Source organism: Schistocerca gregaria, chromosome 7, assembly GCF_023897955.1.
Source record: "Schistocerca gregaria isolate iqSchGreg1 chromosome 7, iqSchGreg1.2, whole genome shotgun sequence".
In the NCBI taxonomy this organism is placed as follows: Eukaryota; Metazoa; Arthropoda; class Insecta; order Orthoptera; family Acrididae; genus Schistocerca; species Schistocerca gregaria.
In genome coordinates this window covers 346800394-346816128 of record NC_064926.1, presented here as the reverse complement: position 1 = coordinate 346816128, position 15735 = coordinate 346800394, and positions in this window count along the sequence as shown.

Below are 15735 nucleotides of genomic sequence, written 5' to 3'. Positions count from 1 at the left end.
AAAATTATATTAACGAATTTTTAAAACTGAGAAAATGAACTACTCGAGTCACTTAGAAACACTAACTTTACTTATGCAGTGTGAAAAGAGCCAAAAACTAGTTAATTGATACTTTATCAGAAGTATTTAAGAATAGGCTACTGACTGAAGCACAGAAACCAAGAAAAACTTATTTACAGAATGGTGAGAAAGAAACTAATGATAGGTGTACAATAGCTCATAAGCAGCTAGATAAAAAATTTGGAAAGGTTCATGTTGACATATTTATGAGAGTAGAAGTGCTCAGGAAGGTGTACTTCAAACTAAACTGAAAGAAATTTAAAGAAATGACAACAGACCTGAGGCAGAATTAGTCAGCAGGATGCAGATAGATTTGCATCAGTTATGCATCCTATACAGGCTGTGATACCATACATAGTCAACCATAAGGCAGGAAACTAGTAGAACACTTCATTGGTTCCGATTTATAGCCATCCACTGTCCCCTCCTCCCCCCCCCCCCCCCCCCAAGTACCACGCCAGCCGCTACAGTAAAAAACAATGTACAAAGTGTTCTAGATTAATCTAGTTTAAGACTGCTTATTTTTAAGTAACATTTATCTGTATTTATGTATGTATAAACGCCTGAAGATGAACAGCACATGTTCGAAACGCGTTGTGTTATGTTAGATTAAACATAAAATAAAAAAGTGACTGGTAGCAGAAATTAGAAATAAATAATTATCCCACTCAGTCAGGGTTCACAAACATAGCCATTACGGCCGAGAATAAAATACAACTAATCAAACAACTTAAGTTTCGTAGTGATATCGGAAAAATTGTGAGCTGCTCACAATATAGATTACGCTTTTGCGAAAAAGAGGGACACTTACAAGTCTCCGAATTCAGCAAACTTGCTCTGACCATCGTCATTCCGCACGTCTGAGGGCTGAGATGGCGACAGAAAGTAGCTGCCTCCAGAGAAACTCAGTTCACCAGTGCTCCAGAAGGTGTCACCCCAAAGGCGTTCGCTTCGGCAGTATCAAATCCAACTCCCTACCTTCTGAAAAACTTTATGTGGAAGGTAGCACTCCCAGCTAATGTCAAAGTGACCAGCGAGAATTTGGCTTTATTTACGTGAACGGAGGGGAGCCCTGTAGAAATATACCATTTTTGGCTTAGTAGCAGACTGCCTTCAAAGAAGAAAGCCGTAAGCGTCTGCCAACGAACTACGGAGTAAGGGTTTACTGAACTTGACTTTCGCAAACAACAGTCCCCTGGGGAACCACATCCCTTCTCTAAAGACACTGTGACTGACCTCCAGTGTTCAAACCAAACCGCACCCTGAACACGCAGCCCAAATCGTTTCTAACAATAAATTATGAGACATTCTTCCTGAGTTGGCAAGCCATGTACTCTCCTGAAAACTAGTCAAGAAATAAGCTGAAAAATAATCAAATATCACACGGCGATATATGACTGCCATGCAACAACGTAAAGGATGGTCAGAAACAGTATGCCAAGCTTGTAAGGGTGTTGCAGGGTAGGTTGTGCTGAAAAATAAATGTTAAGAAAAAATAATTGTTAAGAAAAAAATTCGATACGTCGTACCGTTTCCGAGCCAAATAGGATTGCAGTTAGCCAATCAGGCTTTCGCACGCGCAAATTCAAGTGACCCGCCAGAGACTTTGTCGCCAAACGAGTACTTGGTTTGGTTTCCTAAAACTTGTCAAGTGAGCGAAACAAAAACTGCACATGAGACGGTAGTGATAACTGAACATTGGCCAAAGGCTGGGTAGTCACGTGCGCTACCATCTACCCTACTGAGGGCAACTGAAAGCAGCTGTAACTGGCGGGCAGCTTGAATTTGGGCGCCTAAGTCTAATTGGCTAACTCCATTGTCAATTAGCTCAGAAACGATTTTTTAAACAATTATTTCACAGTGCAGCCTACCCTGCATTAGCCTTGCAAGCTTTTCCTACTGTATCCGGCCATCCTGTAAACATCCTAGAATTGTGGCACAAGCAGTATAATGTAGTGTAGTGGTTAGGGGTTGCCAGTTGAAACCAGACTGCCCGTTCCAATGTATGTGTATTTTGGAATATTTAATGTTTGTATAAGTAACAACATTCTGGAATATTTGAATAAACATCAACACTCTCCACCCAGGAGATTAGTTCTCTTCCGGCTCTACAGTGGTGTCATTAATGAACGTGCTTTCAGTTCTAAGTGTTGTCTTCACTCAAGACTCTACCTACGACTTTGGACTCCAATTTGCTTTTCACCGGACACCGTTCGGTGTAGATGCTTCGTGTTTCAAAATGTCTACATGAACGTGACTCCAATTAACTAAAAATCGTCGCTTACACGTACAGGCACCGGAATACGAGCAATACATTATTCCTCAGACTCGTGTGTTCAGGAGGCAGTTAGGTTCCAAAACAGCAGTAAGTCAGCTGGGCATCAGGCATCCATCTGTTTTCTGGAGATACTGGTTAGGGCCCGACGAAATAGCTGAAAATATTCAACCAAGTCACCAAATACGACAGGTGGGATAATATGATGTGCCTAGCAAATGTATACTTTTATTTGAACATCACAGCTCAGCAGTGTTTCGAGGGCAACGAGGATAAGTTCGATAGCTGGGATAAATTCCAGGCAAAACGGAATAAAACTTTGGTGGCAATGAACAGTAAATCCATTTAGTAGAAGAAGAACTGAAGAACATACCCCAACGTCATGGCGAAACGACACAGTTTTACATACTGAATGTTTTGGCCCTTTGCAACTTTGTAACAGAAGCCAACGAAATCTCGCAACTGATAAAAGGAGTTGCAAAGGACATGTACGAAGCCATCGTGGTAACTGTCACAGTAATTAGAAACAATAATAATAATTCATCTAGTGGTGCCAATGCGACAAAGAAATGCAACAAAAAAAGAGTCAGACAAAGAGGTGTGACTGATCCCTAAAGCGGTATTTATGACATTTTTGGAATATCACCATGATCTCGCCTCTTTCATGTGCTGCATTGTAAGGAAAGAGATACAACATTTTATGGGAACAAGAACTGTCGGAACGAGTACACAAGAGATAGCGGCTATAAACGTCGAACCCATCTGTCAAAAGTTAGATGTGTACGGATCTTTGGCGGCAGTCTTCCCTGCCAGTTACAAGCGAAATGAAGAATGGACTAGACCAACTCTGGCTAATGCTGCGAAGCCAAACGACAACCCAGCATCTAATCAAGCCAAGTACAACCAACGCCCCACAGAAGAACAGAATTACGGAGGACAGAGAACAACATGCGAATCGGTACTCAGTTGGGTGCCCCAGACATATCGTGCACTAGTGCAGAGAAAGAAGACAAGTGTAAGACGACTGTTACTCCACAAGATGTCAACCGTCATAAGAGTTCTATCCATACCAGCTAATTGCAGACGAGGATAGTAGAAATCCTTGGGTAACTGAAGAAGTATTGAATTTAATTGATGAAAGGAGAAAATACAAAAATGCAGCAAATGAAGCAGGCAAAAAGGAATATAAACGTGTCAAAAAATAGATCGTCAGGAAGTCCAAAATGGCTAAGAAGGGATGGATAGAGGACAAATGTACGGATATAGAGGCATATATCACTAGGGGTAAGATAGATACTGCCTATAGGAAAATTAAGAAGACCCCATGGAGAAAAGAGAACAACTTATATGAATATCAAGAGCTCAGATGGAAACCCAGTTCTCAACAAAGAAGGGAAAACAGAATGGTGGAAGGAGTATATAGAGGGTCTATACAAGGGCGATGTACTTGACAATATTATGGAAATGGAAGAGCATGTAGATGAAGATGAAATGGGAGATATGATACTGCCTGAAGAGTTTGACAGATCACTGAAAGACCTAAGTCGAAACAAGGCCCCAGGAGTAGACAATATTCCATTAGACTTACTGACAGTCTTGGGAGAGCCAGCCCTGACAAATCTCTACCATCTGGTGGGCAAGATGTATGAGACAGGCGAAATACCCTAAGACTTCAAGAAGAATATAATAATTCCAATCCCAAAGAAAACAGGTGTTGACAGATGTGAAAATTACCGTACTGTCAGTTTAATCAGGCACGGCTGCAAAATACTAACACGAATTCTCTTCAGACGAATGGAAAAACTGGTAGAATCCGATCTCGGGGGAAGATCAGTAGATGAGTTTGGATCCCGTAGAAATGTTGGAACACGTGAGGAAAAACTGACCCTAAGACTTATCTTAGAAGATAGACTAAGGAAAGGCAAACGTACGTTTCTAGCATTTGTAGATATAAAGAAAGCTTTTAGAATTGCTGTCTACTCGCCTCGTATAGGGTGCCTAAAGGATACTGTGTTCTCGGAATGCTATACAACAGTTCAAGCAAATTACATTAATAGTACACTGACTCCTTAGTTTTAGTTTGCATGAGATAATATAATGCATTTTTATGTTGAATTCAGTTCTGACATTGAAAACATGTATTTGCTAAAGTTGGCTGTGAAAACACCTTGTAAACACTTAGTAAATGTTATATTGAAAAAGATATTTTCACCTTAAATTTCTTTTATCAATCCAAATGTGAAAATTAAATTTAATCACTGGAGCATATTAACTTTAAGAAAACCATTATCTAACTATACACTTGTTAAACTTTAAACAATATTGTAATGCATATCTCCATTACCCCTTGTCTGCACATTGGTGCCACTAGTGGTCATTATTTACAATACGACGCCCACATATTCAGGTCGCCTTTCAATTGAATTCATATAGAGCCAATGTTAATATGTATGATGCAATGATAGTGGCCGATGCACTTTTAGATTTGAGTGTGAATAATTACATTTCATCACTGCAAGACAAAAAGGAAGGAAAACATATAAAAGAAGTTGGTGGGCTATAACACTTCATATCGAATTCTGTAAGTTGTAAATAAGATATAAAATAGTAGGTAAATACATCCTTATATGTATTTCTTGGAGATAAAGTTCCAAAAGCTCAGAAAATGGCATGTTACTCCACTGTTCCGGAGATATCGTGGTTTGAGGGAATCAAGCCTCGAGTTTCAAAATGAGAACCAAAAGAACTTTGGCGACAATGTATAGTCTTGATATCTACACTGGCCCAAATGTTCTTTGATCTTAGGTCTAAATACCGAAAAAAACGGTGTTGTACCAAGATTAGGGCCAATGTTAATTAGCCCACACATTGGACCTACATTTTTAGTGTCAACGTTTGCAACCCGTCTCACACCTCATTAATTTGTTTGGAATAACATTCATATGAATAATATGATATGAAATATTAGATATTTTAATTTTTGTGGTTTACAAAGCTCAAAAAAATTAAAATACTTTGCTAAGTTAAAAACACAGAATTCCCTGAGATTTTATGAAACTCCTAAAATTCCCTGAGATTTTCCAGATTTTTCCAGGTAAAATGTATTTCTCTGAGAATTCCAGGTTTTCCAGAATACTCGCCACCCTGACAGTGTTTTTACCTGCGTTACAGTTCGCTCAACGCATGCCGACTAGTCGTTTGACTGATGTATTGATCCATAGACTCTGCACATCTACTTTATTACAGAAATAAAATATGCGTATACTTCTTACAAACATGCTACAACTGATAGCTGAAATGTTTATCGCTATAATCGTGTGCTGACGGTTTTCTTGAAAATTTTGAACATATTATAACATCTCCTCCATTTAAACTTTTCCCCTGCTGTCACTCGATAAATTTGTCTAAAGAATGCGTAACTTCAGGTTTGAGGGTGGCACTGAAGTAAGCTAAATTTTGGGTGGCTAGTGCCCTTAATGACCCTTCTGGCCAATACTACGTATTCCGCTTCAATGAGATGACAGTCGTACCAGTGTGTGTAGCAGGAAGGAGAAAACCATCCTGAATATCTCATAAACTGCACTGTTAACGATAACACAGCTTTTGTGTAACTCTAATTTCCTCAACTCCTGAGCTCCCCCTTGATCATAGCAATTTGTCAACACAACAAGACTGAGTACAGCCAGTGCATCTTCCAATCGCCGAATTTCATTCCTAATTTCCCCACACCTGTTGATTTAAGTGTACACTGATGGCTCGTAAGCAACGCATCCGATTGTTTAGAGAACAATACACTTGATTCCAACGGCTGAACGGGAGTTAAACGTTCTGTTCGTCTCACAACGAAGCATGGCCAAACTAGGACCATTTGCATTATCCAGGATGTCCTCAAGATCTCATCACCTACTTTGAAACGAGTGACTAATGATGAGCAGGAAACAAGAAACTACAGCAAAGAAACCTGATAATAAACTCACAACAATAAAAGAAAAACACATTTGGCAATGACTTCAAAACTGTAAATCCGTCCAGACTCGAAGTAAGGCATATCCACAAAATAAAATATAGGGAATAAATATGACAACATGAAAACATTGCAAAGAATTTAACAACATATTTAATTACACGACCTTAAAACATTAGGAATGTCACATGCCTGGCACTGTCTACCCGCTAGAGGTTTCTTTTCTCTTCTTGCGGCGTCTTTGCGTACTTGGTTGGTCACAGATGGTCACTGTGGTAATGCATCCATCGTATCTTTAAATGGTTTTATCCAACTGAAGTGAACAACAGAAGTTTTGTTAGGAAACTGTTATTTTACATTAACAGGTGAGGTCACCTCCATGATCTTATATGGTCCATGATGTTTCATCCAGAACTTCATCTGGATTGGGATTAGTGATCAGTACTCACTTCGCTACATGATACTGTGGTAGTTTTTCCGTGCACCTGTTCGTCTGTTCCTGGCGTCCCAGAGCTTTTGTGTTTGCCTTTTGTACGTTTCTCCATACTTCCTGCACTCTTATTGCAAACTCCTTTACTGAGTCGCATTCCAGTCGCAATGTAGGATGTCAAAGGGGGATGGCGTCTTCATCCCTTACAACATCTCAGGTGTTGACGTACCTGTTCCCATATGAGCCTTCGAGTTGTACACAAAAACCACATATAGAAGATAGATATCCCAGTCATCGTGTCTAGCATTCAAAATGGCCTTATGGAGGTGCACCATCCTGCTGCCTATTTGTGGGTGGAACAGGTTTGTTTGCAACTTCCAAATACGTAACATATGACATAACTTTTTCTTAATTTCTTGACCGAAGCTTGTGTCTGGTCTGTGACTAAGGTATCACGCACAGCAAAATTCAGTGTCAACTTGTTAACTAATTCCAGTGCCACAGTACTGGCCTGTTGGTCTGGAATTGCATCAGTAATAGAAATGGTAAAAAATGGTCGATGATCGTAAGCACATACCTATTCTCTGCATGTGTTTTGTTGAATGGTCCATAATTGTCGAGACCAAGCATTTGAAATGGCTTCGACGCCTCTGGCAATGCGATTTTCTGATGAAAAATATCCACTCTTTGCGTCCCTGGTACACAACTTCTGACAGACCGCTCCACGTCGCATTCTTCCAACAAAACCATTCTGAAAAATGCTTGTCTATGCCTGTCAGCCACCAGACCTGACAATACATGGTCATGAGTCTGTTGTAGTACTTCCTTTTGAAAAACTGCAAGGACCCTGAGTTGTGATCCATTTTCTGGGCCTCTTCACTATAAATCCTCATGTATCATAAAGCGCAGCTGTGACTTGAAACCCTGACAGTCTTTACTCTCTGCCTGTGCTTATTGCCAATCGAATGTGCTGTACATATCCACTTTTCGACTTAATGTACTGGCATTCATGTGTTTGCTACATGGCTTATGGATGAATTTGCACTCAAATTCATTAAGCTTGAGAGCCCAGCTTGTTAGATGACTAGACAGGCCTTTCAGACCAAGCAATAATCTGAATGATGCATGATAAGTCACAACCCTAAGTTTTCTACCATAGAAGCAACAACTAGCCTTTCCTTCTCAGTTGTTAAGCAGGTGTGTTACACCTTATGTAACTGCTTGGAAGCATATGCCACTAGATGCCCCTGTCCATTAACAGTCTAACCACGAATACAGCCATGACTTCTTCGTTACAAGTGTCGCATGGGAGAATGAATTCCTTTTTAAAATGGGGAAAATCCAATACTGTGACCGAAATCACTGCCTCCTCCAATTTCTCAACGCAAGTTGGCACTCCTATGCTCGCTGAAACCTAACGCCTGTTTTTGAGTAATCTCTTCAAAGTTTCAGCTAATTCTGCAAAATCATTTACGAATTTACAGTAATTGTTACACAAACTTACGAGTGTATCTGTCAGGTTGTTTGTTGAGTTGAAAAATGGTGAACGTTTTCTGTAAGATGGGGATTAGTTTGCACATCAAATTCATTAATTGCGTGTCCAAGATAGTTAACACAAGTTTGAGCAAAATGACACTTATCCATGCTGAGTGACAAACGTGGCGACTGTAATCTACTAAACACTTCCTTCAACTATCTCACATGCTCTGGTATAGCTTTTTGATAAACCATTATGTAATCTAAATAAACGCTATATGCCTTAGACTTTAACCCTATTAAAACTCCGTCTAGTCATTACCGAAAAGTAATTGATGCTTTTTAAAAACTGAATGGCATCCCCTTAAATTGATTTTGTACATAAGGTTACATAAAAGCTGTCTTTGGTCTACTCTCAAGTGCTACATCTAACTAAAGATAACCACTTTTGAGATCCATTGTAGTAAAGTAATGACACTGACCCAAATTATCCAAGGATTTCATCATATTAGGAACTGGTTAAACACGTGTAACGGTCTGTGCACTCAGAAAAGTATAATCACAGTAAAACCTATACGTCTTCATTCCATTCAATGAATTAGTAGGGACAGTAACTATATTTGTGCTCCAGAGACTATCACTAGACTCCATGATACCATTTTGTAGCTGATGTTCAATGAACTCTATTAACAACTCAAAATGTCTTGCTATGTAATACCATTTCTTATAAATAGGTGTACTATTCCATGTTGGTATATGATGTTGAGTTACCAGAGTTGATGGTAACAGCTCATAGGCACAAAAGAAGTCACTAAACTTCAGCAGTACTTTTTACATAGCTGTGCAATCACTAACTCCCTCTCCCCCCCCCCCCTCTCATAACGTTGTTGTGTTGAAAATTTGCTTTTGGCTTATATCCAGACTAGACCTTTCGAAGTCTTCTTCCTCTGTTACTTCTAAAGCGGCTAAAACTACACCCTTAAATGCACTACGTTCGACGCTGCCATAGTTATCCATGCTAATTGGAACCTTGTATTCCCTATTAACATTATTCATGTGTGCTATGCTTCTGCACACAAAAGAGTGCGGACCATCCAACTCATCATTGCTCGAGGGGGCTCAACCACGTACAAAACCCCACAAGACAAATCAGTACCCTTTGAAACCCACACTACCTTTCCCATACCAGCTGGTATCGCAGGTGAGCCTTGCGGCATGGCTTTGTTTGCAACTGTATCAACCAACAGAAATAATGTTCCACTGGGTTCAACTACGCATTGCCGAAGATCAATCCTAGCACGATTTTTGACAAGATAATCTAGCCCAAGGATCAATGAATGTCCTTCACCCACAGGTGCTAGTTTTCGCAATAGCAGATGCAACATTACTATTGCGTACATTTCATGGAAGCCAAAGTCTCCTACTGCTCACTAGACCCACACTAATAATGGACACATGCACACCCATATCCACAAGAAGCCTTTGTTTCCGTCTGCGTACTGACTCGTGCAGTGTTATCGGGCACTAGGACTGCTTTCCTACAGTCAAAGCATTGCTGTTTGAGTTTAATGTCCTCTTGCCCCTACGGCGCTTCCCACGCTTCCTATTGTGACAATCCAATTCTCGGTGGCCCACTTCCCCACATGAATATGGTTGGCTACACTATTCCTGCATGTGGCCCTCACATCCACACCTGAAATATTTGACCCCTGAATAATTAGTGATTAACCACTCTCCGGCCGCTGTGGGGAGTGGTTCTAGGTGGTTCAGTCCGGAACCGCGCACCTGCTACGGTCATAGGTTCGAGTCCTGTCTCGAGCATGGATGTGTGTGATGTCCTTAGGTTAGTTAGGTTTAAGTAGTTTCTAAGTCTAGGGACTGATGACCTCAGATGTTAGGCCCCATAGCGCTTAGCGCCATTTGAACCATTAACCGCTGCTTCGTGGTAAAATCTGTTGTTGTTGTGGTTTTCAGTCCTGAGACTGGTTTAATGCAGCTCTCCATGCCACTCTATCCACTGCAAGCTTCTTCATCTCCCAGTACCTACTGCAACCTACATCCTTCTGTATCTGTTCAGTGTAGTCATCTCTTGGTTTCCCTCTACAAGTTTTCCCCTCCACGCTGCCCGCCAATACTAAATTGGTTACCGCTTGATGCCTCAGAACATGTCCTACGAACCGATCCCTTCTTCTAGTCAAGTTGTGCCACAAACTCCTTTTCTCCCCAATTCTATTCAATACGTCCTCATTAGTTAAGTGATCTACAGCATTCTTCTGTAGCACCACATTTCGAAAGCTTCTATTCTCTTCTTGTACAAACTATTTATCGTCCATGTTTCACTTCCATACATGGCTACACTCGATACAAATACTTTCAGAAATGACTTCCTCACACTTAAATCAATACTCGATGTTAACAAATTTTTCTTCTTCAGAAACGCTTGCCTTGCCATTGCCAGTCTACATTTTATATCGTCTCTACTTCGACCATCACCAGTTATTTTGCTCCCCAAATAGCAAAACTCCTTTACTACCTGAAGTGTCTCATTTCCTAATCTAATTCCCTCAGCATCACCCGACTTAATTCGACTACATTCCATTATCCTCGTTTTGCTTTTGTTGATGTTCATCTTAGATCCTCCTTTCAAGACACTATCCATTCCGTTCAACTGCTCTTCCAAGTCCTTTGCAGTGTCTGACAGAATTACGATGTCATCGGCAAACCTCAAAGTTTTTATTTCTTCTCCATGGATTTTAATACCTACCACGAATTTTTCTTTTGTTTCCTTTACTGCTTGCTCAATATACAGATTGAATAACACCGGGGAGAGGCTACATCCCTGTCTTACTCCCTTCCCAACAACTGCTTACTTTTCATGTCCCTTGACTGTTATAACTGCCATCTGGTTTCTGTACAAATTGTAAATAGCCTTTCGCTCCCTGTATTTTACCCCTGCTACCATCAGAATTTGAAAGAGAGTATTCCAATCAACATTGTCAAAAGCTTTCTCTAAGTCTACAAATGCTAGACACGTAGGTTTGCCCTTCCTTAATCTAGCTTCTAAGGTAAGTCGTAGGGACAGTATTGCCTCACGTGTTCCAACATTTCTACGGAATCCAAACTGATCTTCCCCGAGGTCGGCTTCTACTAGTTTTTCCACTCGTCTGTAAAGAATTCGCGTTAGTATTTTGCAGCTGTGACTTGTTAAACTGATAGTTCGGTAATTTTCACATCTGTCAGCACCTGCTTTCTTTGGGATTGGAATTATTATATTCTTCTTGAAGTCTGAGGGTATTTCGCCTGTCTTATACATCTTGATCACCAGATGGTAGAGTTTTATCAGGACTGGCTCTCCCAAGGCAGTCAGTAGTTCCAATGGAATGTTGTCTTCTCCGGTGGCCTTGTTTCGACTCAGGTCTTTCAGTGCTCTGTCAAACTCTTCACGCAGTATCGTATCTCCCATTTCATCTTCAGCTACATCCTCTTCCATTTCCATAATATTGTCCTGAAGTACATCGCTCTTGTATAGACACTCTATATACTCCTTCCACCTTCGTGCTTTCCCTTCTTTGCTTAGAACTGGGTTTCCATCTGAGCTCTTGATGTTCATACAAGTGGTTCTCTTATCTCAAAAGGTCTCTTTAATGTTCCTATAGGCAGTATCTACCTTACCCCTAGTGAGATAAGCGTCCACATCCTTACATTTGTCCTCTAGCCATCCCTGCTTAGCCATTTTGCACTTCCTGTCGATCTCATTTTTGAGTCGTCTGTATTCCTTTTTTGCCTGCTTCATTTACTGCATTTTTATATTTTCTTCTTTCATCAATTAAATTCAATATTTCTCTAGTTACCCAAGGATTTCTACTAGCCCTCGTCTGTTTACCTACTTGATCCTCTGCTGCCTTCACTACTTCATCCCTCAAAGCTACCCAGTCTTCTTCTACCGTATTTCTTTCCCCCATTCCTGTCAATTGCTCCCTTATGCACTCACTGAAACTCTGTACAACCTCTGGTTCTTTTAGTTTATCCAGGTCCCGTCTCCTTAAATTCCCACCTTTTTGTAGTTACTTTAGTTTTAATCTACAGGTCATAACCAATAGATTGTGGTCAGAGTCCACATCTGCCACTGGAAATGTCTTACAATTTAAAACCTGGTTCCTAAATCTCTGTCTTACCATTATATAATCTATCTGAAACCTATCTCCTTCAGTTCCGCTGCAATTGTAATAGATGATTTTAAATCATTAGGATTCTCAATGTCAACTCTTTATGGCATTTTCGCGGATATTCTGCGCGAAAGAAAAGACTGACGTTTTGTTTTTTGCTTCCAGCAGTAATACCTCACGGACATTTACTTTCTGGTTAGGCTCATATGCCTCCGCAGTGACTTTGTGAATTTTGTCTGAAAATATCTCCACTGGCTCAGTACTTTTCAAGGACAAAGTAATGATGCAACACGTGTCAAGGCTTCCACTGTTAAACGCTAGTTAGCCGCACTAAGAGTTACTTCGTTTGTCCAACCTTTCATTGCGCAGTAGCTATAACATCATTAACGAATATTGACACGCCTCGCGTTGTTTTACCGGAATAGGGATTTATAAGTGTGGCTACAGCCGGATTAAGAGAAGAAGCCACTCCCAATCTGCCCTATTTTCTCGTGACTCAGTCTGACTGAGCCCGAGCAGTTTTCGAAGCCCCAAATCTACGAAGGAATTCCTGATTCTCCTATTTATGGCGAGAACTTTCATTTGTTAACACACGATCTTTCTGTGTTAGTGAAGCCTTAGTCTCTGTGCTATTAGCAGCATTTGTTTCTACCATTTCACGTACTGTACCTCTACTGTAATTGATGACAGAAACACAAATAACTCGCCAATACACTAAAAAAATCCTTGTAAATTACTTTTTCCTAGATATCAACACTCATCTACACTCTGAACAATTTCGAGCCAAATGATCATCTCACCTATAAATAAAACATGTGGTCTCTGTGCGTGGAAATGAGTGCGGTGCAAGATAGTAAAACTGCCGTATTACTGGTGCTGTATTATTCTTAAACAGTGGTAAGTTCATGGGTTCACATGGCTTCAAAAAGTCACTTTAAACATAACTATGTAGTGCACACAAATTAAATGTGATACCAGTGAAAAGATGCTGAATCGAACAAAGTGAGACTCACTCCACTCCACTGTGCTGAGCCAATCTTGCTGAACTGGAGATATTCCAAGTACCAGACCTTGCATGTAATTACCGAAATACCCAATCCTTCTACTCACTACCAAATCACAGCGTTCCGGCGTCGAAAGTTACCCAGATCGTAGCATTTGGTTGAACACTTCTCGACGACATGACGTTTCGGGAACGCACCGCCTATTCTACGTTTCATGATGGGCGAGAGAAATGGCGATGGAGACGTCAGATTAACGCCAGGATGTGCAGTTAAACAGTGGTAGTATCGAAACGTGTTTATTCAGGCACCCTTATTCGGCGTTCTGGCTGGTCTCAGACCACACTGCGTGTGTGGAAATGCAGCTGATTGAGGAATGTGCTGATGCCCCTACGACGTCAGTGGACTCCATTGCCCTGGTTTGGGCCTGGCAGCTGCCATGGTGCTGTGTGTGTCACCAGCAGTGAAGTATGAGCGAGATCTGCTCAGGTTCTCTGGAGTTATGGCAATTAGGCACACCTGTGCATACTCATGGTCCCCATGTCATGCACGTGTGATAGCTGACGTTAGTTTTTTGTTGCTGAGCAGCAATGCCCCAGTCACCCCCACTCCTCCATCTCAAGGGTCGCCCCGACGATGGCTGATGACGTCTAGGCAGCTATAAGGCCATGATGGTGTGCCTCCCTCAGCCAGATCATAGACAGCTTGCATGCCTCGTCCAAAGTACCTCAGAAGGTGGAAGGTGGACGCACACCAGCTTCGCAAATCAAATAAATTCCCTCAAGTGTCACAGCCACCTTGCCGCAGATATGGCGAGTCTCTTGCCAAAACTTGATGAGTTAATCAGTAGGGAGGTAGCCAGCAGATTATCACAAGGATTGGCTGTGGTTTCTCTGATACTAAAAAACCTGTAATTCTCTCCAGTTCAAGATGCAGGCAGAATGGCAGCACAACTGAATGGTTTGAGCTCCTAAGCTCGATTATCTATACCCTTACAGCGACGCTTCTTACATAATCCTACAGGGGGGAGGGGGGTGGAGGGTGCAACAAGTAGGTTTGTCATATACTTGTCCTGTCAGCTTCTCCCAGCTTGCTCTGCCTCGAGTACAGGTTGATAGGTCTGGTTAAATATGCAACATGTGAGTTTCTTGGAAGCACACAAGTACTCTGGGTTACGAACTGTTACTTCACTCCTGGCCACATGGTGTTGCGGTGTCAGTGGTTCTGTACACCTCGGCCTTGATCAATGTTGCAAACCTCACCTGCCAGGGTGTTTTGATGTAATGCCAACAATACTGCACATCGACTGAGCCGGCCTCAACTAGCTGGTGACAGCTGCAGGAAACTTTAAAATAATTACAATTTGCATGTGCACAGCAATATAGAGAATCATTGACAAGAATTAGATCAAGCGTGCTTTCCTTGAGGCGACGAGAACTTCGGAAATAACAGGCCAATGTCTCTCCAGAAAAAGGAGTAATGCCTCTAGCTGTGCCACATGCAATGAAGAGTAGTGGTTGGTACCACTGGCTGGCTTGCTGTGCGTCACTAGCTCAAATCTGACGCCAGCAATTATTTAGAACTGAAAGATTCTTGAAATGTGTTATTTGTTTTGTTTGTATATTCTGGAATATTCATTGTTGTATAAATACCAGCATTCTCGAATTCGATGTTTGCATAAACAGCTGTGCTTCAGGAGGTAAATTCTGTTCTGGCTGTACTTTGGTGTCAGTAATTAACGTACTTTTGTTTCAAAGTATTTTACTTCATTGACAAACCTGCCTTTCGGTTTGGACTGAACTGTGGTTTCGATATGACAATATAAATTGTATTTCTATGATCTCTACCTTGGTACAAAATGTCTGATCTACACAACCTAGGCAATTAGGTGGAATGATAATGGTAATTTGTTTGTACGAGAATAAATTCCCTTCTTGACTGAGCTATAACATCATATCTTTATAAACTTCACAATTCCATCAAATTCAGTTTTAATAATTTATGTAGGGAAACTGCAGTCCTCCAATGTATGACAGCACACGTTGACATTTAAACATAGTGTCAGGAATACATCGAAATATTTTTGGAAGAAAACAACATTTCGTTTGAGGGTATCAGTATTGTTTAGTTATGGACTTTTATTTATTTTTGACAAATTCACTTTCTATGAACAACTGTAACTCGTATCGACCCACACTGGCCATCTTAAAACGTCACAATAGGAAAACTCAGAAGGCCTATATTAAGACACTGAAACAACTAAAATATTTCTTTGCTGGATCTACTTCTGAGTTAAGTAAATACAAAGCCCGCCCGGTTGACTGTGCGGTCTAACGGACGGCTTTCCGTGCGGGAAGGAGCGC